This window comes from Myxine glutinosa, chromosome 3 (genome assembly GCF_964187855.1).
Source record: "Myxine glutinosa chromosome 3, kmMyxGlut1.1, whole genome shotgun sequence".
NCBI classification, from domain to species: domain Eukaryota; kingdom Metazoa; phylum Chordata; class Myxini; order Myxiniformes; family Myxinidae; genus Myxine; species Myxine glutinosa.
In genome coordinates, this window is record NC_136263.1 from 185,843,873 (window position 1) to 185,870,451 (window position 26,579).

Below are 26,579 nucleotides of genomic sequence, written 5' to 3' on the forward strand. Positions count from 1 at the left end.
ACTCAATTTCTTCAAAGATTAATTGGTTTGCACAACCTGCATTTAAATCGCGGAAGAACGTTAAAAACAACAGGAAATTGGAAATTCAAACATTTTGCAATTGCTGACCAAGAGTCAAGCATTTTTCAAATTAAAAGCAAAATGTTTCTGCTCAGAATCGAACTGAGGACCTTTCACGTGTAGAGCGAATGTGATTACCACTACACTACAGAAACAGATGGAATCGATGGGAAGATTTCCAATATAAAAAATCATCCTTAATCCTTGCAAAATGAAAAATTCCAAGGGAATCACTTCCACAAAAGCGTTTTTTTTTGACTTTTCAATGATTTTAACATTTTATAAAACATTACCTTTTTCTCCAATGGAGGAATCAACTCACCTTTCTCTTTCAATTCAATGCACTTCCCAAAATGCGTGATGAGGGGAGGCCCAATGCTGAACCTCTCGGATAAATTTTCAAAGACACGTGGAAAGGGAAAAAAAGCTTGTGATTTAATGCACCATATTTTTTGAGCATTTCAACTGAATATGAAAGAGATTTCAACTGAAAACACAGAACGCGATTTGCTTTAGTTTCACACAGCAAAAGGTTTTCATTTGTTTTGGACTTTCAACTAAGTTATGACAGAACGAAGTTTGGCAACAAAAACTTTCTTTTTTTTTTAACCTGAACTGCATCCTTCAAAACGATCATTGAACAAATGGGGAAAAGTGCCAATAACATGATAACCAAAAGTCTATGTTTCTGCTTGGTATCGAACCAAGGACCTTTTGCATGTAGAAGCAAATGTGATAACCACTACACTACAGAAACATGTATGTACATGTCATGGTTACTTTTTACATGTTTTTTCAAATAAATAGCAGTGTTTCCGCATTCATTGGGTTAAAACATCTTTTTCTCTAAAAGAGGCAAAGTGGGAGTTTTAATTGTGAAGAAAGTTTGGACCAGAATTTTTAAAACACTCAATTTCTTCAAAGATTAATCGGTTTGCACAACCTGCATTTAAATCGCGAAAGAACGTTAAAAACAACAGGAAATTGGAAATTCAAACATTTTGCAATTGCTGATCAAGAGTCAAGCATTTTTCAAATTAAAAGCAAAATGTTTCTGCTCAGAATCGAACTGAGGACCTTTCACGTGTAGAGCGAATGTGATTACCACTACACTACAGAAACAGATGGAATCAATGGGAAGATTTCCAATATAAAAAATCATCCTTAATCCTTGCAAAATGAAAAATTCCAAGGGAATCACTTCCACAAAAGCGTTTTTTTTTTACTTTTCAATGATTTTAACATTTTATAAAACATTACCTTTTTCTCCAATGGAGGAATCAACTCACCTTTCTCTTTCAATTCAATGCACTTCCCAAAATGCGTGATGAGGGGAGGCCCAATGCTGAACCTCTCGGATAAATTTTCAAAGACACGTGGAAAGGGAAAAAAAGCTTGTGATTTAATGCACCATATTTTTTGAGCATTTCAACTGAATATGAAAGAGATTTCAACTGAAAACACAGAACGCGATTTGCTTTAGTTTCACACAGCAAAAGGTTTTCATTTGTTTTGGACTTTCAACTAAGTTATGACAGAACGAAGTTTGGCAACAAAAACTTTCTTTTTTTTTTAACCTGAACTGCATCCTTCAAAACGATCATTGAACAAATGGGGAAAAGTGCCAATAACATGATAACCAAAAGTCTATGTTTCTGCTTGGTATCGAACCAAGGACCTTTTACATGTAGAAGCAAATGTGATAACCACTACACTACAGAAACATGTATGTACATGTCATGGTTACTTTTTACATGTTTTTTCAAATAAATAGCAGTGTTTCCGCATTCATTGGGTTAAAACATCTTTTTCTCTAAAAGAGGCAAAGTGGGAGTTTTAATTGTGAAGAAAGTTTGGACCAGAATTTTTAAAACACTCAATTTCTTCAAAGATTAATCGGTTTGCACAACCTGCATTTAAATCGCGAAAGAACGTTAAAAACAACAGGAAATTGGAAATTCAAACATTTTGTAATTGCTTATCAAGAGTCAAGCATTTTTCAAATTAAAAGCAAAATATTTCTGCTCAGAAGTGAACTGAAGACCTTTCATGTTGCAAAGCAAATGCAATTACCACCACACTACAGAAACAGATGAAATCAACAGGAAGTTTTCCAACATAAAAAAAACATCATCTTTAGTCCTTGCAAAGAAAAAACTTCCAAGGGAATCACTTCTGCATAAGGTTTTGTTTTTTTGGGGACTTTTCAATGATTTTAACATTTTATAAAACATTACAATTTTCTGCAATGGAGGAATCAACTCACCTTTCTCTTTCAATTCAAAGCACTTCCCAAATTGTGTGAATATGATGAGGGGAGGCCCAATGCTGAACCTCTCGAAGAAATTTTCAAAGACACGTGGAAAGGGAAAAAATGCTTGTGATTAAACGCACCATATTTTTTGAGGATTTCAACTGAATATGAAGAGATTTCAACTGCAAACACAGAACGAGATTTGCTTTCGTTTCTCACAGCAAAAGGTTTTCATTTGTTTTGGACTTTCAGCTAAGTTATGACAGAACGAAGTTTGGAAACAAAAACTTCTTTTTTTTTCACCTGAACTGCATCCTTCAAAACAATCATTGAACAAATGGGGAAAAGTGCAAATAACATGACAACCAAAATTCCATGTTTCTGCTTGGTATCAAACGAAGGACATTGAAGTGTGAAGCAAACATGATAACCACTGCACCACAGAAACATGTGTTTACATATGATGGTTACTGTTTACAACATTTGTTTTGTATAAATCACACTTGAAAACATATTTTTCTCCAAAAGAGTTAAAATGGGAGTTTTAAAAGCGATGAAGGTTGGTCCAGAATTTTTAAAACCCTCAGTTTTTTCAAGGATTAATCGGTTTGTACAACCTGTTTTTAAATGGCCAAAGAACGTGAAAAACAAGAGGAAATTGGAAATTCAAACATTTTTTGATTGCTGACGAGGAGGCAAGCATTTTTTCAAATTAAAAGCAAAATGTCTCTGCTCCGAATTGAAATGAGGACCTTTTGCGTGTGAAACAAACATGATCAACACAACATGACAGAAAATGATTTGTATATGCAATGTCACTTTTCACAACATTAACAAAAATAGCATTGTTTCTGCATTCTTTGGGTGAAAACATATTTTTCTCTGAAAGAGGCAAAGTGGGAGTTTTAAATGTGAAGGAGGTTTGGACCAAAATTTTAAAAACACTCAATTTCTTCAAAGATTAATCGGTTTGCACAGCCTGTTGTTAAATCGCCAAAGATCGTTAAAACCAACAGGAAATTGGAAATTCAAACATTTTGGAATTGCTGATAAAGAGGCAAGCATTTTTCAAAATTAAAAGCAAAATGTTTCTGCTCAGAATTTAACTGAAGACCTTTCACGTGTTAAGTGAATGTGATTTCCACGACACTACAAAAACAGATGAAATAAATCGGAAGTTTTCCAACATAAAAAAATCATCTTTAGTTCTTGCAAAATGAAAACTTCCAAGGGAATCACTTCCGCAGAAGCTTTTTTTTTTTAGACTTTTCAATGATTTTAACATTTTATAAAACATTACCTTTTTCTCCAATGGAGGAATTAACTCACCTTTCTCTTTCAATTCAATGCACTTCCCAAAATGTGTGAAGAGGATGAGGGGAGGCCAAATGCTGAACCTCTCGAAGAAATTTTCAAAGACACGTGGAAAGGGAAAAAATGCTTGTGATTAAACGCACCATATTTTTTGAGGATTTCAACTGAATATGAAAGAGATTTCAACTGCAAACACAGAACGAGATTTGCTTTAGTTTCTCACAGCAAAAGGTTTTCATTTGTTTTGGACTTTCAGCTCAGTTATGACAGAACGAAATTTGGAAACAAAAACTTTTTTTCTTTACCTGAACTGCATCCTTAAAAACAATCATTGAACAAATGTGGAAAAGTGTAAATAACATGATAACCAAAATTCCATGTTTCTGCTTGGTATCAAACCAAGGACATTGGAGGGTGGTAGCAAACATGATAACCACTGCACCACAGAAACATGTCTTTACGTGTAATGGTTACTGTTGACAACATTTGTTTTTATAAATCACACTTGAAAACATCTTTTTCTCTCAAAGAGTTAAAATGGGAGTTTCAAATGTGATGAAGGTTGGTCCAGAATTTTTAAAACCCTAAATTTTTTCGAGGATTAATCGGTTTGCACAACCTGTTTTGAAATGGCCAAAGAACGTGAAAAACAAGACGAAATTGGAAATTCAAACATTATTTGATTGTGAATGAGGAGGCAAGGATTTTTTAAAATTAAAAGCAGAATGTCTCTGCTCCGAATTGAAATGCTGACCTTTTGCGTGTAAAACAAACATGATCAACACTGCATGACAGAAAAGGATATGTATATGCAATGGTCACTGTTTATAACATTAAAAAACAAGAGCATTGTTTCTGCATTCTTTGGGTGAAAACATATTTTTCTCTGAAAGAGGCAAAGTGGGAGTTTTAAATGTGAAGGAAGTTTGGACCAACATTTTTAACACACTCAATTTCTTCAAAGATTAATCGGTTTGCACAGCCTGTTGTTAAATCGCCAAAGAACGTTAAAAACAACAGGCAATTGGAAATTCAAACATTTTGGAATTGCTGATGAAGAGGCAAGCATTTTTCAAATTAAAAGGAAAATGTTTCTGCTCAGAATTGAACTGAGGACCTTTCACGTGTTAAGTGAATGTGATTTCAACTACACTACAAAAACAGATGAAATCAATGGGAAGATTTCCAATATAAAAAAATCATCTTTAGTACATGCAAAATGAAAACTTCCAAGGGAATCACTTCCACAAAAGCGTTTTTTTTAGACTTTTCAATGATTTTAACATTTTAGAAAACATTACCTTTTTCACCAATGGAGGAATCAACTCACCTTTCTCTTTCAATTCAATGCACTTCCCAAAATGTGTGAATAGGGTGAGGGCAGGCCCAATGCTGAACCTCTCGAATAAATTTTCAGACACATGGAAAGGGGAAAAAAAGCTTGTGATTTGACGCACCATATTTTTTGAGGATTTGAACTGAATATGAAAGAGATTTCAACTGAAAACACAGAACGAGGTTTGCTTTAGTTTGTCACAGCAAAAGGTTTTCATTTGTTTTGGACTTTCAGCTAAGTTATGACAGAACGAAGTTTGGCAACAAAAACTTTCTTTTTTTCACCGAAAATGCATCCTTCAAAACTATCGTTGAACAAATGGGGAAAAGTGCAAATATCATGAGAACCAAAAGTCTATGTTTCTGCTTGGTTATCGAACCAAGTACCTTTTGCGTGTTGAAGCAAACGTGATCACCACTACACTACAGAAACATGTATGTATATGCCATCGTTACTTTTTACAACATGTTTTTTCAAATGAATAGCAGTGTTTCCGCATTCATTGGGTTAAAACATCTTTTTCTCTAAAAGAGGCAAAGTGGGAGTTTTAAATGTGAAGAAAGTTTGGACCAAAATTATTAAAACACACAATTCCTTCAAAGATTAATCCAGTTCGCACAACCAGTTTTTAAATCGCCAAAGAACGTTAAAAACAAGAGGAAATTGGAAATTCAAACATTTTGGAATTGCTGATCAAGAGTCAAGCATTTTTCAAATTAAAAGCAAAATGTTTCTGCTCAGAATTGAACTGAAGACCTTTCGCGTGTTAAGTGAACGTGATTACCACTACACTACAGAAACAGATGAAATAAGTTGGTAGTTTTTCCAATATAAAAAATCATCTTTAGTTCAGCAAAATGAAAACTTCCAAGGGAATCACTTCAGCATAAGCTTTTTTTTTAGACTTTTCAATGATTTTAACATTTTATAAAACATTACCTTTTTCTCCAATGGAGGAATTAACTCACCTTTCTCTTTCAATTAAATGCACTTCCCAAAATGTGTGAATTGAATGAGGGCAGGCCCAATGCTGAACCTCTCGAATAAATTTTCAGACACATGGAAAGGGGAAAAAAGCTTGTGATTTGACGCACCATATTTTTTGAGGATTTGAACTGAATATGAAAGAGATTTCAACTGAAAACACAGAACGAGGTTTGCTTTAGTTTCTCACAGCAAAAGATTTTCATTTGTTTTGGACTTTCAGCTAAGTTATGACAGAACGAAGTTTGGCAACAAAAACTTTTTTTTTTTAACCTGAACTGCATCCTTCAAAACAATCATTGAACAAATGGGGAAAAGTGCAAATAACATGACAACCAAAAGTCTATGTTTCTGCTTGGTATCGAACCAAGGACCTTTTGTGTATAAAGCAAACTTGATAACCATTACACTACAGAAACACATATTTCCAAATAATGGTTACTGTTTACAACATTTGTTTTTATAAATCACACTTGAAAACATATTTTTCTCCAAAAGAGTTAAAATGGGAGTTTTAAACGCGATGAAGGTTGGTCCAGAATTTTTAAAACCCTCAGTTTTTTCGAGGATTAATCGGTTTACACAACCTGTTTTTAAATGGCCAAAAAACGTGAAAAACAAGAGGAAATTGGAAATTCAAACATTTTAAAATTGCTGACGAGGAGGCAAGCATTTTTTCAAATTAAAAGCAAAATGTCTCTGCTCTGAATTGAAATGAGGACCTTTTGCGTGTAAAACAAACATGATCAATCACATTCGCTTCACATGTGAAAGGTCCTCAGTTCGATTCTGAGCAGAAACATTTTGCTTTTAATTTGAAAAATGCTTGCCTCTTCATCAGCAATTCCAAAATGTTTGAATTTCCAATTTCCTCTTGTTTTTAACGTTCTTTGGTGATTTAAAAACTGGTGTGCGAACTGGACTAATCTTTGAAGGAATTGTGTGTTTTAAAAATTTTGGTCCAAACTTCCTTTGCATTTAAAACTCCCACTTTGCCTCTTTTGGAGAAAAAGATGTTTTAACCCAATGAATGCGGAAGCACTGCTATTTATTTGAAAAAAAAAAGTCGTAAAAAGTAACCATGATATGTACATACATGTTTCTGTCATGTAGTGCACTACACTACAGAAACAGATGAAATCAATGGGAAGATTTCCAATATAAAAAATCATCCTTAATCCTTGCAAAATGAAAAATTCCAAGGGAATCACCTCCACAAAAGCGTTTTTTTTTGACTTTTCAATGATTTTAACATTTTATAAAACATTACCTTTTTCTCCAATGGAGGAATTACCTCACCTTTCTCTTTCAATTCAATGCACTTCCCAAAATGCGTGATGAGGGGAGGCCCAATGCTGAACCTCTCGGATAAATTTTCAAAGACACGTGGAAAGGGGAAAAAAGCTTGTGATTTAATGCACCATATTTTTTGAGGATTTCAACTGAATATGAAAGAGATTTCAACTGAAAACACAGAACGATATTTGCTTTAGTTTCACACAGCAAAAGGTTTTCATTTGTTTTGGACTTTCAACTAAGTTATGACAGAACGAAGTTTGGCAACAAAAACTTTCTTTTTTTTTTAACCTGAACTGCATCCTTCAAAACGATCATTGAACAAATGGGGAAAAGTGCCAATAACATGATAACCAAAAGTCTATGTTTCTGCTTGGTATCGAACCAATGACCTTTTGCATGTAGAAGCAAATGTGATAACCACTACACTACAGAAACATGTATGTACATGTCATGGTTACTTTTTACATGTTTTTTCAAATAAATAGCAGTGTTTCCGCATTCATTGGGTTAAAACATCTTTTTCTCTAAAAGAGGCAAAGTGGGAGTTTTAATTGTGAAGAAAGTTTGGACCAGAATTTTTAAAACACTCAATTTCTTCAAAGATTAATCGGTTTGCACAACCTGCATTTAAATCACGAAAGAACGTTAAAAACAACAGGAAATTGGAAATTCAAACATTTTGTAATTGCTTATCAAGTCAAGCATTTTTCAAATTAAAAGCAAAATATTTCTGCTCAGTAGTGAACTGAAGACCTTTCATGTTGCAAAGCAAATGCAATTACCACCACACTACAGAAACAGATGAAATCAACAGGAAGTTTTCCAACATAAAAAAACATCATCTTTAGTCCTTGCAAAGGAAAAACTTCCAAGGGAATCACTTCTGCATAAGGTTGTTTTTTTTTTGGGACTTTTCAATGATTTTAACATTTTATAAAACATTACAATTTTCTGCAATGGAGGAATCAACTCACCTTTCTCTTTCAATTCAAAGCACTTCCCAAATTGTGTGAATATGATGAGGGGAGGCCCAATGCTGAACCTCTCGAAGAAATTTTCAAAGACACGTGGAAAGGGAAAAAATGCTTGTGATTAAACGCACCATATTTTTTGAGGATTTCAACTGAATATGAAGAGATTTCAACTGCAAGCACAGAACGAGATTTGCTTTAGTTTCTCACAGCAAAAGGTTTTCATTTGTTTTGGACTTTCAGCTAAGTTATGACAGAACGAAGTTTGGAAACAAAAACTTCTTTTTTTTTCACCTGAACTGCATCCTTCAAAACAATCATTGAACAAATGGGGAAAAGTGCAAATAACATGATAACCAAAATTCCATGTTTCTGCTTGGTATCAAACGAAGGACATTGAAGTGTGAAGCAAACATGATAACCACTGCACCACAGAAACATGTGTTTACATATAATGGTTACTGTTTACAACATTTGTTTTGTATAAATCACACTTGAAAACATATTTTTCTCCAAAAGAGTTAAAATGGGAGTTTTAAAAGCGATGAAGGTTGGTCCAGAATTTTTAAAACCCTCAGTTTTTTCAAGGATTATTCGGTTTGTACAACCTGTTTTTAAATGGCCAAAGAACGTGAAAAACAAGAGGAAATTGGAAATTCAAACATTTTTTGATTGCTGACGAGGAGGCAAGCATTTTTTCAAATTAAAAGGAAAATGTCTCTGCTCCGAATTGAAATGAGGACCTTTTGCGTGTAAAACAAACATGATCAACACAACATGACAGAAAATGATTTGTATATGCAATGTCACTGTTCACAACATTAACAAAAATTGTTTTGTTTTGTTTCTGCATTCTTTGGGTGAAAACATATTTTTCTTTGAAAGAGGCAAAGTGGGAGTTTTAAATGTGAAGGAGGTTTGGACCAAAATTTTAAAAACACTCAATTTCTTCAAAGATTAATCGGTTTGCACAGCCTGTTGTTAAATCGCCAAAGATCGTTAAAACCAACAGGAAATTGGAAATTCAAACATTTTGGAATTGCTGATAAAGAGGCAAGCATTTTTCAAAATTAAAAGCAAAATGTTTCTGCTCAGAATTTAACTGAAGACCCTTCACGTGTTAAGTGAATGTGATTTCCACGACACTACAAAAACAGATGAAATAAATCGGAAGTTTTCCAACATAAAAAAATCATCTTTAGTTCTTGCAAAATGAAAACTTCCAAGGGAATCACTTCCGCAGAAGCTTTTTTTTTTTAGACTTTTCAATGATTTTAACATTTTATAAAACATTACCTTTTTCTCCAATGGAGGAATTAACTCACCTTTCTCTTTCAATTCAATGCACTTCCCAAAATGTGTGAAGAGGATGAGGGGAGGCCAAATGCTGAACCTCTCGAAGAAATTTTCAAAGACACGTGGAAAGGGAAAAAATGCTTGTGATTAAACGCACCTTATTTTTTGAGGATTTCAACTGAATATGAAAGAGATTTCAATTGCAAACACAGAACGAGATTTGCTTTAGTTTCTCACAGCAAAAGGTTTTCATTTGTTTTCGACTTTCAGCTCAGTTATGACAGAACGAAGTTTGGAAACAAAAACTTTTTTTTCTTTACCTGAACTGCATCCTTCAAAACAATCATTGAACAAATGGGGAAAAGTGTAAATAACATGATAAACCAAAATTCCATGTTTCTGCTTGGTATCAAACCAAGGACATTGGAGGGTGGTAGCAAACATGATAACCACTGCACCACAGAAACATGTCTTTACATGTAATGGTTACTGTTTACAACATTTGTTTTTATAAATCACACTTGAAAACATCTTTTTCTCTCAAAGAGTTAAAATGGGAGTTTCAAATGTGATGAAGGTTGGTCCAGAATTTTTAAAACCCTCAATTTTTTCGAGGATTAATCGGTTTGCACAACCTGTTTTTAAATGGCCAAAGAACGTGAAAAACAAGACGAAATTGGAAATTCAAACATTATTTGATTGTGAATGAGGAGGCAAGCATTTTTTAAAATTAAAAGCAGAATGTCTCTGCTCCGAATTGAAATGCTGACCTTTTGCGTGTAAAACAAACATGATCAACACTGCATGACAGAAAAGGATATGTATATGCAATGGTCACTGTTTATAACATTAAAAAACAAGAGCATTGTTTCTGCATTCTTTGGGTGAAAACATATTTTTCTCTGAAAGAGGCAAAGTCGGAGTTTTAAATGTGAAGGAAGTTTGGACCAAAATTTTTAACACACTCAATTTCTTCAAAGATTAATCGGTTTGCACAGCCTGTTGTTAAATCGCCAAAGAACGTTAAAAACAACAGGAAATTGGAAATTCAAACATTTTGGAATTGCTGATGAAGAGGCAAGCATTTTTCAAATTAAAAGCAAAATGTTTCTGCTCAGAATTGAACTGAGGACCTTTCACGTGTTAAGTGAATGTGATTTCAACTGCACTACAAAAACAGATGAAATCAATGGGAAGATTTCCAATATAAAAAATCATCTTTAGTACTTGCAAAATGAAAACTTCCAAGGGAATCACTTCCACAAAAGCGTTTTTTTTAGACTTTTCAATGATTTTAACATTTTATAAAACATTACCTTTTTCACCAATGGAGGAATCAACTCACCTTTCTCTTTCAATTCAATGCACTTCCCAAAATGTGTGAATAGGGTGAGGGCAGGCCCAATGCTGAACCTCTCGAATAAATTTTCAGACACATGGAAAGGGGAAAAAAAGCTTGTGATTTGACGCACCATATTTTTTGAGGATTTGAACTGAATATGAAAGAGATTTCAACTGAAAACACAGAACGAGGTTTGCTTTCGTTTGTCACAGCAAAAGGTTTTCATTTGTTTTGGACTTTCAGCTAAGTTATGACAGAACGAAGTTTGGCAACAAAAACTTTCTTTTTTTCACCGAAAATGCATCCTTCAAAACTATCATTGAACAAATGGGGAAAAGTGCAAATATCATGAGAACCAAAAGTCTATGTTTCTGCTTGGTATCGAACCAAGGACCTTTTGCGTGTGAAGCAAACGTGATAACCACTACACTACAGAAACATGTATGTACATGCCATGGTTACTTTTTACAACATGTTTTTTCAAATGAATAGCAGTGTTTCCGCATTCATTGGGTTAAAACATCTTTTTCTCTAAAAGAGGCAAAGTGAGAGTTTTAAATGTGAAGAAAGTTAGGACCAGAATTTTTAAAACACTCAATTTCTTCAAAGATTAATCGGTTTGCACAGCCTGTTGTTAAATCGCCAAAGATCGTTAAAAACAACAGGAAATTGGAAATTCAAACATTTTGCAAGTGCTGATCAAGAGTCAAGCATTTTTCAAATTAAAAGCAAAATGTTTCTGCTCAGAATTGAACTGAAGACCTTTCGCATGTTTAAGCGAACGTGATTACCACTACACTACAGAAACAGATGAAATATGTTGGTAGTTTTTCCAATATAAAAAAATCATCTTTCGTTCTTGCAAAATGAAAACTTCCAAGGGAATCACTTCCGCATAAGCTTTTTTTTAGACTTTTCAATGATTTTAACATTTTATAAAACATTACCTTTTTCTCCAATGGAGGAATTAACTCACCTTTCTCTTTCAATTAAATGCACTTCCCAAAATGTGTGAATTGAATGAGGGGAGGCCAAATGCTGAACCTCTCGAAGAAATTTTCAAAGACACGTGGGAAGTAAAAAAAAGCTTTTGATTTCACGCACCATATTTTTGGGGATTTCAACAGAATATGAAAGAGATTTCAACTGAAAACACAGAACGAGATATGCTTTAGATTCTCACAGCAAAAGATTTTCATTTGTGTTGGACTTTCAGCTAAGTTATGACAGAACGAAGTTTGGCAACAAAAACTTTCTTTTTTTTAACCTGAACTGCATCCTTCAAAACAATCATTGAACAAATGGGGAAAAGTGCAAATAACATGACAACCAAAAGTCTATATTTCTGCTTGGTATCAAACCAACGACCTTTTGTGCGTGAAGCAAACTTGATAACCATTACACCACAGAAACACATATTTACAAATAACGGTTACTGTTTACAACATTTGTGTTTATAAATCACACTTGAAAACATATTTTTCTCCAAAAGAGTTAAAATGGGAGTTTTAAACGCGATGAAGGTTGGTCCAGAATTTTTAAAACCCTCAGTTTTTTCGAGGATTAATCGGTTTACACAACCTGTTTTTAAATGGCCAAAAAACGTGAAAAACAAGAGGAAATTGGAAATTCAAACATTTTTAAATTGCTGACGAGGAGGCAAGCATTTTTTCAAATTAAAAGCAAAATGTCTCTGCTCCGAATTGAAATGAGGACCTTTTGCGTGTAAAACAAACATGATCAACACTACATGACAGAAACATGTATGTACATATCATGGTTACTTTTTACGACTTTTTTTTTTCATATAAATAGCAGTGTTTCCGCATTCATTGGGTAAAAACATCTTTTTCTCCAAAAGAGGCAAAGTGGGAGTTTTAAATGCGAAGGAAGTTTGGACCAAAATTTTTAAAACACACAATTCCTTCAAAGATTAATCCAGTTCGCACAACCAGTTTTTAAATCGACAAAGAACGTTAAAAACAAGAGGAAATTGGAAATTCAAACATTTTGGAATTGCTGATGAAGAGGCAAGCATTTTTCAAATTAAAAGCAAAATGTTTCTGCTCAGAATCGAACTGAGGACCTTTCACGTGTAAAGCGAATGTGATTACCACTACACTACAGAAACAGATGAAATCAATGGGAAGATTTCCAAAATAAAAAATCATCCTTAATCCTTGCAAAATGAAAAATTCCAAGGGAATCACTTCCACAAAAGCGTTTTTTTTAGACTTTTCAATGATTTTAACATTTTATAAAACATTACCTTTTTCTCCAATGGAGGAATTACCTCACCTTTCTCTTTCAATTCAATGCACTTCCCAAAATGCGTGATGAGGGGAGGCCCAATGCTGAACCTCTCGGATAAATTTTCAAAGACACGTGGAAAGGGAAAAAAAGCTTGTGATTTAATGCACCATATTTTTTGAGCATTTCAACTGAATATGAAAGAGATTTCAACTGAAAACACAGAACGAGATTTGCTTTAATTTCACACAGCAAAAGGTTTTCATTTGTTTTGGACTTTCAACTAAGTTATGACAGAACGAAGTTTGGCAACAAAAATTTCTTTTTTTTTTTAACCTGAACTGTATCCTTCAAAACGATCATTGAACAAATGGGGAAAAGTGCCAATAACATGATAACCAAAAGTCTAGGTTTCTGCTTGGTATCGAACCAAGGACCTTTTGCATGTGAAGCAAACATGATAACCACTACACTACAGAAACACGTATGTACATATCATTGTTACTTTTTACATGTTTTTTCAAATAAATAGCAGTGTTTCCGCATTCATTGGGTTAAAACATCTTTTTCTCTAAAAGAGGCAAAGTGGGAGTTTTAATTGTGAAGAAAGTTTGGACCAGAATTTTTAAAACACTCAATTTCTTCAAAGATTAATCGGTTTGCACAACCTGCATTTAAATCGCGAAAGAACGTTAAAAACAACAGGAAATTGGAAATTCAAACATTTTGTAATTGCTTATGAAGAGTCAAGCATTTTTCAAATTAAAAGCAAAATATTGCTGCTCAGAAGTGAACTGAAGACCTTTCATGTTGCAAAGCAAATGCAATTACCACCACACTACAGAAACAGATGAAATCAACAGGATGTTTTCCAACATAAAAAAACATCATCTTTAGACCTTGCAAAGAAAAAACTTCCAAGGGAATCACTTCTGCATAAGGTTTTTTTTTTTTTTTGACTTTTCAATGATTTTAACATTTTATAAAACATTACAATTTTCTGCAATGGAGGAATCAACTCACCTTTCTCTTTCAATTCAAAGCACTTCCCAAATTGTGTGAATATGATGAGGGGAGGCCCAATGCTGAACCTCTCGAAGAAATTTTCAAAGACACGTGGAAAGGGAAAAAATGCTTGTGATTAAACGCACCATATTTTTTGAGGATTTCAACTGAATATGAAGAGATTTCAACTGCAAACACAGAACGAGATTTGCTTTAGTTTCTCACAGCAAAAGGTTTTCATTTGTTTTGGACTTTCAGCTAAGTTATGACAGAACGAAGTTTGGAAACAAAAACTTTCTTTTTTTCACCGAAAATGCATCCTTCAAAACTATCATTGAACAAATGGGGAAAAGTGCAAATATCATGAGAACCAAAAGTCTATGTTTCTGCTTGGTATCGAACCAAGGACCTTTTGCGTGTGAAGCAAACGTGATAACCACTACACTACAGAAACATGTATGTACATGCCATGGTTACTTTTTACAACATGTTTTTTCAAATGAATAGCAGTGTTTCCGCATTCATTGGGTTAAAACATCTTTTTCTCTAAAAGAGGCAAAGTGAGAGTTTTAAATGTGAAGAAAGTTAGGACCAGAATTTTTAAAACACTCAATTTCTTCAAAGATTAATCGGTTTGCACAGCCTGTTGTTAAATCGCCAAAGATCGTTAAAAACAACAGGAAATTGGAAATTCAAACATTTTGCAAGTGCTGATCAAGAGTCAAGCATTTTTCAAATTAAAAGCAAAATGTTTCTGCTCAGAATTGAACTGAAGACCTTTCGCATGTTTAAGCGAACGTGATTACCACTACACTACAGAAACAGATGAAATATGTTGGTAGTTTTTCCAATATAAAAAAATCATCTTTCGTTCTTGCAAAATGAAAACTTCCAAGGGAATCACTTCCGCATAAGCTTTTTTTTAGACTTTTCAATGATTTTAACATTTTATAAAACATTACCTTTTTCTCCAATGGAGGAATTAACTCACCTTTCTCTTTCAATTAAATGCACTTCCCAAAATGTGTGAATTGAATGAGGGGAGGCCAAATGCTGAACCTCTCGAAGAAATTTTCAAAGACACGTGGGAAGTAAAAAAAAGCTTTTGATTTCACGCACCATATTTTTGGGGATTTCAACAGAATATGAAAGAGATTTCAACTGAAAACACAGAACGAGATATGCTTTAGATTCTCACAGCAAAAGATTTTCATTTGTGTTGGACTTTCAGCTAAGTTATGACAGAACGAAGTTTGGCAACAAAAACTTTCTTTTTTTTAACCTGAACTGCATCCTTCAAAACAATCATTGAACAAATGGGGAAAAGTGCAAATAACATGACAACCAAAAGTCTATATTTCTGCTTGGTATCAAACCAACGACCTTTTGTGCGTGAAGCAAACTTGATAACCATTACACCACAGAAACACATATTTACAAATAACGGTTACTGTTTACAACATTTGTGTTTATAAATCACACTTGAAAACATATTTTTCTCCAAAAGAGTTAAAATGGGAGTTTTAAACGCGATGAAGGTTGGTCCAGAATTTTTAAAACCCTCAGTTTTTTCGAGGATTAATCGGTTTACACAACCTGTTTTTAAATGGCCAAAAAACGTGAAAAACAAGAGGAAATTGGAAATTCAAACATTTTTAAATTGCTGACGAGGAGGCAAGCATTTTTTCAAATTAAAAGCAAAATGTCTCTGCTCCGAATTGAAATGAGGACCTTTTGCGTGTAAAACAAACATGATCAACACTACATGACAGAAACATGTATGTACATATCATGGTTACTTTTTACGACTTTTTTTTTTCATATAAATAGCAGTGTTTCCGCATTCATTGGGTAAAAACATCTTTTTCTCCAAAAGAGGCAAAGTGGGAGTTTTAAATGCGAAGGAAGTTTGGACCAAAATTTTTAAAACACACAATTCCTTCAAAGATTAATCCAGTTCGCACAACCAGTTTTTAAATCGACAAAGAACGTTAAAAACAAGAGGAAATTGGAAATTCAAACATTTTGGAATTGCTGATGAAGAGGCAAGCATTTTTCAAATTAAAAGCAAAATGTTTCTGCTCAGAATCGAACTGAGGACCTTTCACGTGTAAAGCGAATGTGATTACCACTACACTACAGAAACAGATGAAATCAATGGGAAGATTTCCAAAATAAAAAATCATCCTTAATCCTTGCAAAATGAAAAATTCCAAGGGAATCACTTCCACAAAAGCGTTTTTTTTAGACTTTTCAATGATTTTAACATTTTATAAAACATTACCTTTTTCTCCAATGGAGGAATTACCTCACCTTTCTCTTTCAATTCAATGCACTTCCCAAAATGCGTGATGAGGGGAGGCCCAATGCTGAACCTCTCGGATAAATTTTCAAAGACACGTGGAAAGGGAAAAAAAGCTTGTGATTTAATGCACCATATTTTTTGAGCATTTCAACTGAATATGAAAGAGATTTCAACTGAAAACACAGAACGAGATTTGCTTTAATTTCACACAGCAAAAGGTTTTCATTTGTTTTGGACTTTCAACTAAGTTATGACAGAACGAAGTTTGGCAACAAAAATTTCTTTTTTTTTTTAACCTGAACTGCATCCTTCAAAACGATCATTGAACAAATGGGGAAAAGTGCCAATAACATGATAACCAAAAGTCTAGGTTTCTGCTTGGTATCGAACCAAGGACCTTTTGCATGTGAAGCAAACATGATAGTAATTGCATTTGCTTTGCAACATGAAAGGTCTTCAGTTCACTTCTGAGCAGCAATATTTTGCTTTTAATTTGAAAAATGCTTGACTCTTCATAAGCAATTAGAAAATGTTTGAATTTCCAATTTCCTGTTGTTTTTAACGTTCTTTCGCGATTTAAATGCAGGTTGTGCAAACCGATTAATCTTTGAAGAAATTGAGTGTTTTAAAAATTCTGGTCCAAACTTTCTTCACAATTAAAACTCCCACTTTGCCTCTTTTAGAGAAAAAGATGTTTTAACCCAATGAATGCGGAAACACTGCTATTTATTTGAAAAAACATGTAAAAAGTAACAATGATATGTACATACGTGTTTCTGTAGTGTAGTGCACCACACTACAGAAACAGATGAAATCAACAGGATGTTTTCCAACATAAAAAAACATCATCTTTAGACCTTGCAAAGAAAAAACTTCCAAGGGAATCACTTCTGCATAAGGTTTTTTTTTTTTTTTGACTTTTCAATGATTTTAACATTTTATAAAACATTACAATTTTCTGCAATGGAGGAATCAACTCACCTTTCTCTTTCAATTCAAAGCACTTCCCAAATTGTGTGAATATGATGAGGGGAGGCCCAATGCTGAACCTCTCGAAGAAATTTTCAAAGACACGTGGAAAGGGAAAAAATGCTTGTGATTAAACGCACCATATTTTTTGAGGATTTCAACTGAATATGAAGAGATTTCAACTGCAAACACAGAACGAGATTTGCTTTAGTTTCTCACAGCAAAAGGTTTTCATTTGTTTTGGACTTTCAGCTAAGTTATGACAGAACGAAGTTTGGAAACAAAAACTTCTTTTTTTTTCACCTGAACTGCATCCTTCAAAACAATCATTGAACAAATGGGGAAAAGTGCAAATAACATGATAACCAAAATTCCATGTTTTTGCTTTGTATCAAACGAAGGGCATTGAAGTGTGAAGCAAACATGACAACCACTGCACCACAGAAACATGTGCTTACATATAGTGGTTACTGTTTACAACATTTGTTTTTATAAATCACACTTGAAAACATATTTTTCTCCAAAAGAGTTCAAATGGGAGTTTTAAACCTGATGAAGTTTGGTCCAGAATTTTTAAAACCCTCAGTTTTTTCGAGGATTAATCGGTTTGTGCAACCTGTTTTTAAATGGCCAAAGAACGTGAAAAACAAGAGGAAATTGGAAATTCAAACATTTTTTGATTGCTGACGAGGAGGCAAGCATTTTTTCAAATTAAAAGCAAAATGTCTCTGCTCCGAATTGAAATGAGGACCTTTTGCGTGTAAAACAAACATGATCAAGACAACATGACAGAAAATGATTTGTATATGCAATGTCACTGTTCACAACATTAACAAAAATTGTTTTGTTTTGTTTCTGCATTCTTTGGGTGAAAACATATTTTTCTCTGAAAGAGGCAAAGTGGGAGTTTTAAATGTGAAAGAGGTTTGGACCAAAATTTTAAAAACACTCAATTTCTTCAAAGATTAATCGGTTTGCACAGCCTGTTGTTAAATCGCCAAAGATCGTTAAAACCAACAGGAAATTGGAAATTCAAACATTTTGGAATTGCTGATGAAGAGGCAAGCATTTTTCAAAATTAAAAGCAAAATGTTTCTGCTCAGAATTTAACTGAAGACCTTTCACGTGTTGAGTGAATGTGATTTCCACGAAACTACAAAAACAGATGAAATAAATCGGAAGTTTTCCAACATAAAAAAATCATCTTTAGTTCTTGCAAAATGAAAACTTCCAAGGGAATCACTTTCGCAGAAGCTTTTTTTTTTTGACTTTTCAATGATTTTAACATTTTATAAAACATTACCTTTTTCTCCAATGGAGGAATTAACTCACCTTTCTCTTTCAATTCAATGCACTTCCCAAAATGTGTGAAGAGGATGAGGGGAGGCCAAATGCTGAACCTCTCGAAGAAATTTTCAAAGACACGTGGAAAGCGAAAAAATGCTTGTGATTAAACGCACCATATTTTTTGAGGATTTCAACTGAATATGAAAGAGATTTCAACTGCAAACACAGAACGATATTTGCTTTAGTTTCTCACAGCAAAAGGTTTTCATTTGTTTTGGACTTTCAGCTCAGTTATGACAGAACGAAGTTTGGAAACAAAAACTTCTTTTTTTTAAACCTGAACTGCATCCTTCAAAACAATCATTGAACAAATGGGGAAAAGTGTAAATAACATGATAACCAAAATTCCATGTTTCTGCTTGGTATCGAACCAAGGACATTGAAAAGGTGAAGCAAATATGATAACCACTGCACCACAGAAACATGTGTTTACATATAATGGTTACTGTTTACAACATTTGTTTTTATAAATCACACTTGAAAACATCTTTTTCTCTCAAAGAGTTAAAATGGGAGTTTCAAATGTGATGAAGGTTGGTCCAGAATTTTTAAAACCCTCAATTTTTTCGAGGATTAATCGGTTTGCACAACCTGTTTTTAAATGGCCACAGAACGTGAAAAACAAGACGAAATTGGAAATTCAAACATTATTTGATTGTGAACGAGGAGGCAAGCATTTTTTTAAATTAAAAGCAGAATGTCTCTGCTCCGAATTGAAATGCGGACCTTTTGCGTGTAAAACAAACATGATCAACACTACATGACAGAAAAGGATATGTATATGCAATGGTCACTGTTTATAACATTAAAAAACAAGAGCATTGTTTCCGCATTCATTGGGTTTAAACATCTTTTTCTCTGAAAGAGGCAAAGTGGGAGTTTTAAATGCGAAGGAAGTTTGGACCAAAATTTTTAAAACACACAATTCCTTCAAAGATTAATCCAGTTCGCACAACCAGTTTTTAAATCGCCAAAGAACGTTAAAAACAAGAGGAAATTGGAAATTCAAACATTTTGGAATTGCTGATGAAGAGGCAAGCATTTTTCAAATTAAAAGCAAAATGTTTCTGCTCAGAATCGAACTGAGGGCCTTTCACATGTAAAGCGAATGTGATTACCACTACACCACAGAAACAGATGAAATCAATGGGAAGATTTCCAAAATAAAAAATCATCCTTAATCCTTGCAAAATGAAAAATTCCAAGGGAATCACTTCCACAAAAGCGTTTTTTTTAGACTTTTCAATGATTTTAACATTTTATAAAACATTACCTTTTTCTCCAATGGAGGAATTAATTCACCTTTCTCTTTCAATTCAATGCACTTCCCAAAATGCGTGAATAGGATGAGGGGAGGCCCAATGCTGAACCTCTCGGATAAATTTTCAAAGACATGTGGAAATGGAAAAAAAGCTTGTGATTTAATGCACCATATTTTTTGAGGATTTCAACTGAATATGAAAGAGATTTCAACTGAAAACACAGAACGAGATTTGCTTTAGTTTCACACAGCAAAAGGTTTTCATTTGTTTTGGACTTTCAACTAAGTTATGACAGAACGAAGTTTGGCAACAAAAACTTTCTTTTTTTTTTAACCTGAACTGCATCCTTCAAAACGATCATTGAACAAATGGGGAAAAGTGCCTATAACATGATAACCAAAAGTCTATGTTTCTGCTTGGTATCAAACCAAGGACCTTTTGCATGTGAAGCAAACGTGATAACCACTACACTACAGAAACATGGATGTACATATCATGGTTACTTTTTACATGTTTTTTTAAATAAATAGCAGTGTTTCCGCATTCATTGGGTTAAAACATCTTTTTCTCTAAAAGAGGCAAAGTGGGAGTTTTAAATGTGAAGAAAGTTTGGACCAGAATTTTTAAAACACTCAATTTCTTCAAAGATTAATCGGTTTGCACAACCTGCATTTAAATCGCGAAAGAACGTTAAAAACAACAATAAATTGGAAATTCAACATTTTGTAATTGCTGATCAAGAGTCAAGCATTTTTCAAATTAAAAGCAAAATATTTCTGCTCAGAAGTGAACTGAAGACCTTTCATGTTGCAAAGCAAATGCAATTACCACCACACTACAGAAACAGATGAAATCAACAGGATGTTTTCCAACATTAAAAAAAACATCATCTTTAGTCCAAGCAAAGAAAAAACTTCCAAGGGAATCACTTCTGCATAAGCTTTTTTTTTTTTTTGACTTTTCAATGATTTTAACATTTTATAAAACATTACCTTTTTCTCCAATGGAGGAATTACCTCACCTTTCTCTTTCAATTCAATGCACTTCCCAAAATGCGTGATGAGGGGAGGCCCAATGCTGAACCTCTCGGATAAATTTTCAAAGACACGTGGAAAGGGGAAAAAAGCTTGTGATTTAATGCACCATATTTTTTGAGGATTTCAACTGAATATGAAAGAGATTTCAACTGAAAACACAGAACGAGATTTGCTTTAGTTTCACACAGCAAAAGGTTTTCATTTGTTTTGGACTTTCAACTAAGTTATGACAGAACGAAGTTTGGCAACAAAAACTTTCTTTTTTTTAAAACCTGAACTGCATCCTTCAAAACGATCATTGAACAAATGGGGAAAAGTGCAAATATCATGAGAACCAAAAGTCTATATTTTTGCTTGGTATCGAACCAAGGACCTTTTGCGTGTGAAGCAAATGTGATAACCACTACACTACAGAAACATGTACGTACATGCCATGGTTACTTTTTACAACATGTTTTTTCAAATGAATAGCAGTGTTTCCGCATTCATTGGGTTAAAACATATTGTTGCGGATATGGGATTTGCATCCATCCATATCCGCTTGTAAATATTCCCCTATTTCCTCAATACTTCCCAACTATCCCCAATCCCCCATTCCCTAGTCCCATTTTCTGTAAACAACACTCTGTAGACCCGACCTCCCCCTATTTCCCCCATTAAATGTCGTGCCCAGGTTCACCGCATCTCATGTAAGACAACTATAGGACATCTTGCTAGTTATTCTTAGTCTATGTCAGTTAAGGACTCGTTTTCATTAATTCTGACCCTTCGTTGCACCAGAATGTGATTGTATGGCACCGTTAGGAAGTTTAGGACCTCCCAATACCTCCCCGCAGCTCTTCCTCACGGTTCAGCAACAACAACAACAACAACAGCAATGGCGGCGGCGTGCACAGGGAGTGCACGTCCTCACTCCGGCTTAGTTGGTAGGGGGTGTTGGGAGGGCACGAGGCCTTCCCAACGAGCCGCCATCGAACATGTGCTCGACGGGGTTACCAAATAGGGGCTCCCTGTCAGCTCCTCGTCAAGGGCGGAGCCCGGTAACCCCCGCACCCAATGGAAGCGGCGGACCGGTCCCATCTGGGGCGGAGCCAACCAGCCGAGGGCGTGTCACTCCCCGCTGAGCATGCGCAGGAAGAGGGAGGTGACGTCAGATGCGCGCTGAGCTTGGAGAAAGAAAGACGCCACCTCCGAGCGCTGTGAGGCCTCCCTGCATCTCTTGGACCGTGCTTGATCCTGTCCCCGAGCCAAGGTGCACCTTGTGCTATCGAACTACCTGTCCTTCCCTGCCATCAATCCCTGTGTAAGTCAGCCTTGTTCCGTTTGTCTGTGGTCTGTCTGGGATAAGATAAGACTGTAATTAAGTGCCTATCTCTTCTGTGTCTTTACCTCACTACCTTGTAATCTACCCCTTTTCTCCACCACTGTAATTACACCCTCCTCCCGAGGTCTTGAGAACTGTACCCCCTTGCGTCGTTTCCTCTTTCCCAGTCGTTGTGTCCTTTCCATCATTGATTTAGCATAGCGCGATGTGGTCAACGTCTGGGTGGAATCGGGGTCTAGTCGGGGAATAACTGTTAGGTCACGGTAATACACCACCGCTCGGTCAAAAATAACATCTAAACCGCGTCCGTAACAATATTTTTCTCTAAAAGAGGCAAAGTGGGAGTTTTAAATGTGAAGAAAGTTAGGACCAGAATTTTTAAAACACTCAATTTCTTCAAAGATTAATCGGTTTGCACAACCTGCATTTAAATCTCGGAAGAACGTTAAAAACAACAGGAAATTGGAAATTCAAACATTTTGCAATTGCTGATCAAGAGTCAAGCATTTTTCAAATTAAAAGCAATATGTTTCTGCTCAGAATTGAACTGAAGACCTTTCACAAGTTAAGCGAACGTGATTACCACTACACTACAGAAACAAATGAAATAAGTCGGTAGTTTTCCAATATAAAAAATCATCTTTAGTTCTTGCAAAATGAAAACTTCCAAGGGAATCACTTCCGCATAAGCTTTTTTTTTAGACTTTTCAATGATTTTAACATTTTAAAAAACATTACCTTTTTCTCCAATGGAGGAATTAACTCACCTTTCTCTTTCAATTAAATGCACTTCCCAAAATGTGTGAATTGAATGAGGGGAGGCCAAATGCTGAACCTCTCGAATAAATTTTCAAAGACACGTGGGAAGTAAAAAAAAGCTTTTGATTTAACGCACCATATTTTTGGGGATTTCAACAGAATATGAAAGAGATTTCAACTGAAAACACAGAACGAGACATGCTTTAGATTCTCACAGCAAAAGATTTTCATTTGTTTTGGACTTTCAGCTAAGTTATGACAGAACGAAGTTTGGCAACAAAAACTTTCTTTTTTTTAACCTGAACTGCATCCTTCAAAACAATCATTGAACAAATGGGGAAAAGTGCAAATAACATGACAACCAAAAGTCTATGTTTCTGCTTGGTATTGAACCAAGGTACCTTTTGTGTGTGAAGCAAACTTGATAACCATTACACCACAGAAACATATTGTTACGAATCGCGGATTAAGATGTTATTTACCGAGCGGTGGTATTGCCGCGACCTAACAGTTATTCCCCGACTAGACCCCGATTCCACCCGACGTTGACCAAGTCGCGCTATGCTAAATCAATGATTTGGAAAGGACACAACGACTGGGATAAATGAAACGACACAAGGGGTACAGTTCTCAAGACCTCCGGAGGAGGATATAATTAGTGGTGGAAAAGAAGGGTAGATTACAAGGTAATGAGGGAAAGACACAGAAGAGATAGGCACTTAGTTACAGTCTTATCTTATCCCCGACAGACCACAGACAAACGGGACAAGACTGACTTACACAGGGATTGATGGCAGGGAAGGACAGGCAGTCGATAGCACAAGGTGCACCTTGGCTCAGGGACAGGATACAGCTCGGTCCAAAAGATGCAGGGAGGTGTCACAGCGCTCGGAGGTGGCGTCCTTCTCTCCTCAAGCTCAGGGCGCATCTGACGTCACCTCCCTCTTCCTACGCATGCTCAGCGGGGAGTGACACGCCCTCGGCTCGTTGGCTCCGCCCCAGACGGAATCGGTCCGCCACTTCTATTGGGTGCGGGGGGTTACCGGGCTCCGCCCCTTGACGAGGAGCTGACAGCGAGCCCCTACCTGGTAACCCCGTTGAGCACATGTTCAATGGCGGCTCGTTGGAAAGGCTTGGTGCCCTTTCAACACCCCCTACCAACCAAGCCGGAGTGAGGACGCAAACTCCCCGTGCCGCCGCCGCTGTTGTTGTTGTTGTTGTTGTACCATGAGGAAGAGCTGCGGGGAGGTATTGGGAGGTCGTAAACTTCCTAACGGTGCCATACAATCACATTCTGGTGCAACGAAGAGTCAGAATTAATGGAAACGAGTCCTTAACTGACATAGACTAAGAATAACTAGCAAGATGTCCTATAGTTGTCTACGTGAGATGCGGTGGACCTGGATGCGACATTTAATGGGGGAAATAGGGGGAGGTCGGGTCTACAGAGTGTTGTTTACAGAAAATGGGACTAGGGAATGGGGGATTGGGGATAGTTGGGAAGGATGAGGAAATAGGGGAATATTTACAAGCGGATATGGATGGATGCCAATCTCATATCCGCAACATTGCACCCTTCTCTACCTCGGGGCGTCCCGACCCGATAAATTTTTACTTACTTTAGTGTGGCACTCAGATGTAGTTCCCTCTACTATTAACTCAACCCTGAGTGCGACAGTTTTACAGATGTTCACAAATGAGTAAATATGTCCCCCTGCGACGTTGCACCCTTCTCCTACCAGAAACACACCCACAGGATAACCGAATCGCGGAAAGCATCCTCAAACTAAACATACAGCCGGTAGGGAGCATTATTTACACAACACTGATATTTACACTACGATCCAGGACCTGTTCTTTGAGGAACACATGCAGATGTTATGCATAGAGAGAGAGCACGCATGCCAGCATCGATACACCAACCCACGAGTGCCCTGTGGCCCTACGGCCTTTAATAATGTGCAGAGCACCCCGTCCAAGCACCAAAAGCACCACCCCATACACACAGTCAGCTCCATCCGGTGCACCAATAAAGTGTTCATAAAAATGCACAATCAAGTGTCCATGGTCACCGGTGGTGTCGCAGCCGGCCGATGTTCTGCCGCTGGTCTTGCCTTCTTGAAGTGCACTTGGCCTTCTGGCTTCTTTAGAAATAAAGAAAGGCGCCGACCGCGTCCATTTCTAAATTGTGGCCGTCAGGGGGGCCAACTAAAAGTGGTTCACCTGTATGGCATAGGTGCCACGTTGACCCAGAGGTCCATCCACGGGTGGTGCTTGCCCGCAAAAGAACTGCGGTCCATGGTGGGCGGCCACAAAAATTGCGGTCCATATGGTGTATCGATCCAGGCAGCAAGCAGCGAAAGTACAGGCCCACAACTGCGGAGCCAGCACCTCTCTCTCCTCTCTCTCTGCCCCAAAGCCAGATCCTCGGAGGTGGGAGACAAAAGAAAACAAGTGAGTAAGGTGGTAAGGGCGCAAAAGTGCACGCAATACAAGGTAATGCACACTGGGGGCACATGGGAACCAGGTGAGACAGGTACATTCCTACCGTACGCCCCCCCCCCCCACCAGGTAACCTACATTGCCCCTCCCTTACCCCTTACTGTATCCACAAAACACAACACTACCCATAAACATCTACTTTACACATCAACAAACGTCCCTACTGTCTTCCCCGTTCCTCCCATAAACCAAATTCGTCTTCTCTCCCTCCTAACCAATCAAATTTGCCATTTCCAACTCTCATCAAAATTTGCCATCTCCAACTCAACATCAAAATTTGCCATCACCAATTCATCATCAGTCCCTCCTAAGGAGGGAGAGATGGAATCACCCCAATGTCTCATCCACGTCGTGATGCGTCTCACAAATCCACACAGCAATTCTCATTTCCTGCAACACAAAACAAAGAAAACACAGGTGTGGAGTCATCATCATCACCTCAGGTAAGTGGCTGCGTATGGTGCGACAGGTTCATCAATCCTAACTATTTCCTAAATGACTTTAACAACTTTACATTACCCGGGGTCTTTCCCTGCCAATCCATTGGCCAACTTACACTATGGGTTCTAAAAACCAATTCCCATTGACCAAACTGTGGTGCTTCTCAATTTGGGGTCTCACTCCCCTGATTCATCTCCCGGTGCCCTCGCACAATTTCTGGGCTGTGACGTGTAGCTCTCCCAGCAGGTCTACCCACCTGCACACTTCCACCACTGTAGTTGCCACCCGAGCTTACCTGCTCCTCACCCTAACCTAACTAACTGGGGAAGGCCCTCTCGCACTCTCACCCCCTCAGTGCCCTCTCTGGCACGGGCTGCCGGATCCACACCCGGGATCCTCAGGCACCCACTGACACTAACGGCTCCCAGAGCCCACCTGCGGCCTCACCTGGCCGACATCCTCACAGTGGTGTAGTGCCCAAACCAACTACACACACTAACAGGCTACACGCCCAGCCATTTC

At 36.5% G+C, this 26,579-nt stretch overlaps 13 non-coding genes across 13 annotated transcripts; all 13 read right to left on the reverse strand.

The window, feature by feature from the left end:
* Positions 1 to 142: 142 nt before the first annotated feature.
* TRNAV-GAC (transfer RNA valine (anticodon GAC)) lies at positions 143 to 215 on the reverse strand. The gene has a single exon. It is a non-coding gene; the product is annotated as a tRNA-Val (tRNA).
* An 894-nt stretch (positions 216 to 1,109) lies between these two features.
* Positions 1,110 to 1,182, reverse strand: TRNAV-UAC (transfer RNA valine (anticodon UAC)). The gene has a single exon. It is a non-coding gene; the product is annotated as a tRNA-Val (tRNA).
* A 4,510-nt stretch (positions 1,183 to 5,692) lies between these two features.
* TRNAV-AAC (transfer RNA valine (anticodon AAC)) lies at positions 5,693 to 5,765 on the reverse strand. Its single transcript has one exon. It is a non-coding gene; the product is annotated as a tRNA-Val (tRNA).
* A 529-nt stretch (positions 5,766 to 6,294) lies between these two features.
* TRNAI-UAU (transfer RNA isoleucine (anticodon UAU)) lies at positions 6,295 to 6,367 on the reverse strand. Its single transcript has one exon. It is a non-coding gene; the product is annotated as a tRNA-Ile (tRNA).
* Positions 6,368 to 11,222: 4,855 nt separating this feature from the next.
* On the reverse strand, positions 11,223 to 11,295 carry TRNAV-CAC (transfer RNA valine (anticodon CAC)). The gene has a single exon. It is a non-coding gene; the product is annotated as a tRNA-Val (tRNA).
* A 1,619-nt stretch (positions 11,296 to 12,914) lies between these two features.
* TRNAV-UAC (transfer RNA valine (anticodon UAC)) lies at positions 12,915 to 12,987 on the reverse strand. Its single transcript has one exon. It is a non-coding gene; the product is annotated as a tRNA-Val (tRNA).
* Positions 12,988 to 13,515: 528 nt separating this feature from the next.
* Positions 13,516 to 13,588, reverse strand: TRNAV-CAC (transfer RNA valine (anticodon CAC)). The gene has a single exon. It is a non-coding gene; the product is annotated as a tRNA-Val (tRNA).
* Positions 13,589 to 14,492: 904 nt separating this feature from the next.
* On the reverse strand, positions 14,493 to 14,565 carry TRNAV-CAC (transfer RNA valine (anticodon CAC)). Its single transcript has one exon. It is a non-coding gene; the product is annotated as a tRNA-Val (tRNA).
* Positions 14,566 to 16,184: 1,619 nt separating this feature from the next.
* Positions 16,185 to 16,257, reverse strand: TRNAV-UAC (transfer RNA valine (anticodon UAC)). The gene has a single exon. It is a non-coding gene; the product is annotated as a tRNA-Val (tRNA).
* Positions 16,258 to 19,794: 3,537 nt separating this feature from the next.
* On the reverse strand, positions 19,795 to 19,867 carry TRNAV-UAC (transfer RNA valine (anticodon UAC)). Its single transcript has one exon. It is a non-coding gene; the product is annotated as a tRNA-Val (tRNA).
* Positions 19,868 to 20,401: 534 nt separating this feature from the next.
* On the reverse strand, positions 20,402 to 20,474 carry TRNAV-CAC (transfer RNA valine (anticodon CAC)). Its single transcript has one exon. It is a non-coding gene; the product is annotated as a tRNA-Val (tRNA).
* A 902-nt stretch (positions 20,475 to 21,376) lies between these two features.
* TRNAV-CAC (transfer RNA valine (anticodon CAC)) lies at positions 21,377 to 21,449 on the reverse strand. The gene has a single exon. It is a non-coding gene; the product is annotated as a tRNA-Val (tRNA).
* Positions 21,450 to 22,882: 1,433 nt separating this feature from the next.
* TRNAV-AAC (transfer RNA valine (anticodon AAC)) lies at positions 22,883 to 22,955 on the reverse strand. Its single transcript has one exon. It is a non-coding gene; the product is annotated as a tRNA-Val (tRNA).
* Positions 22,956 to 26,579: the final 3,624 nt, after the last annotated feature.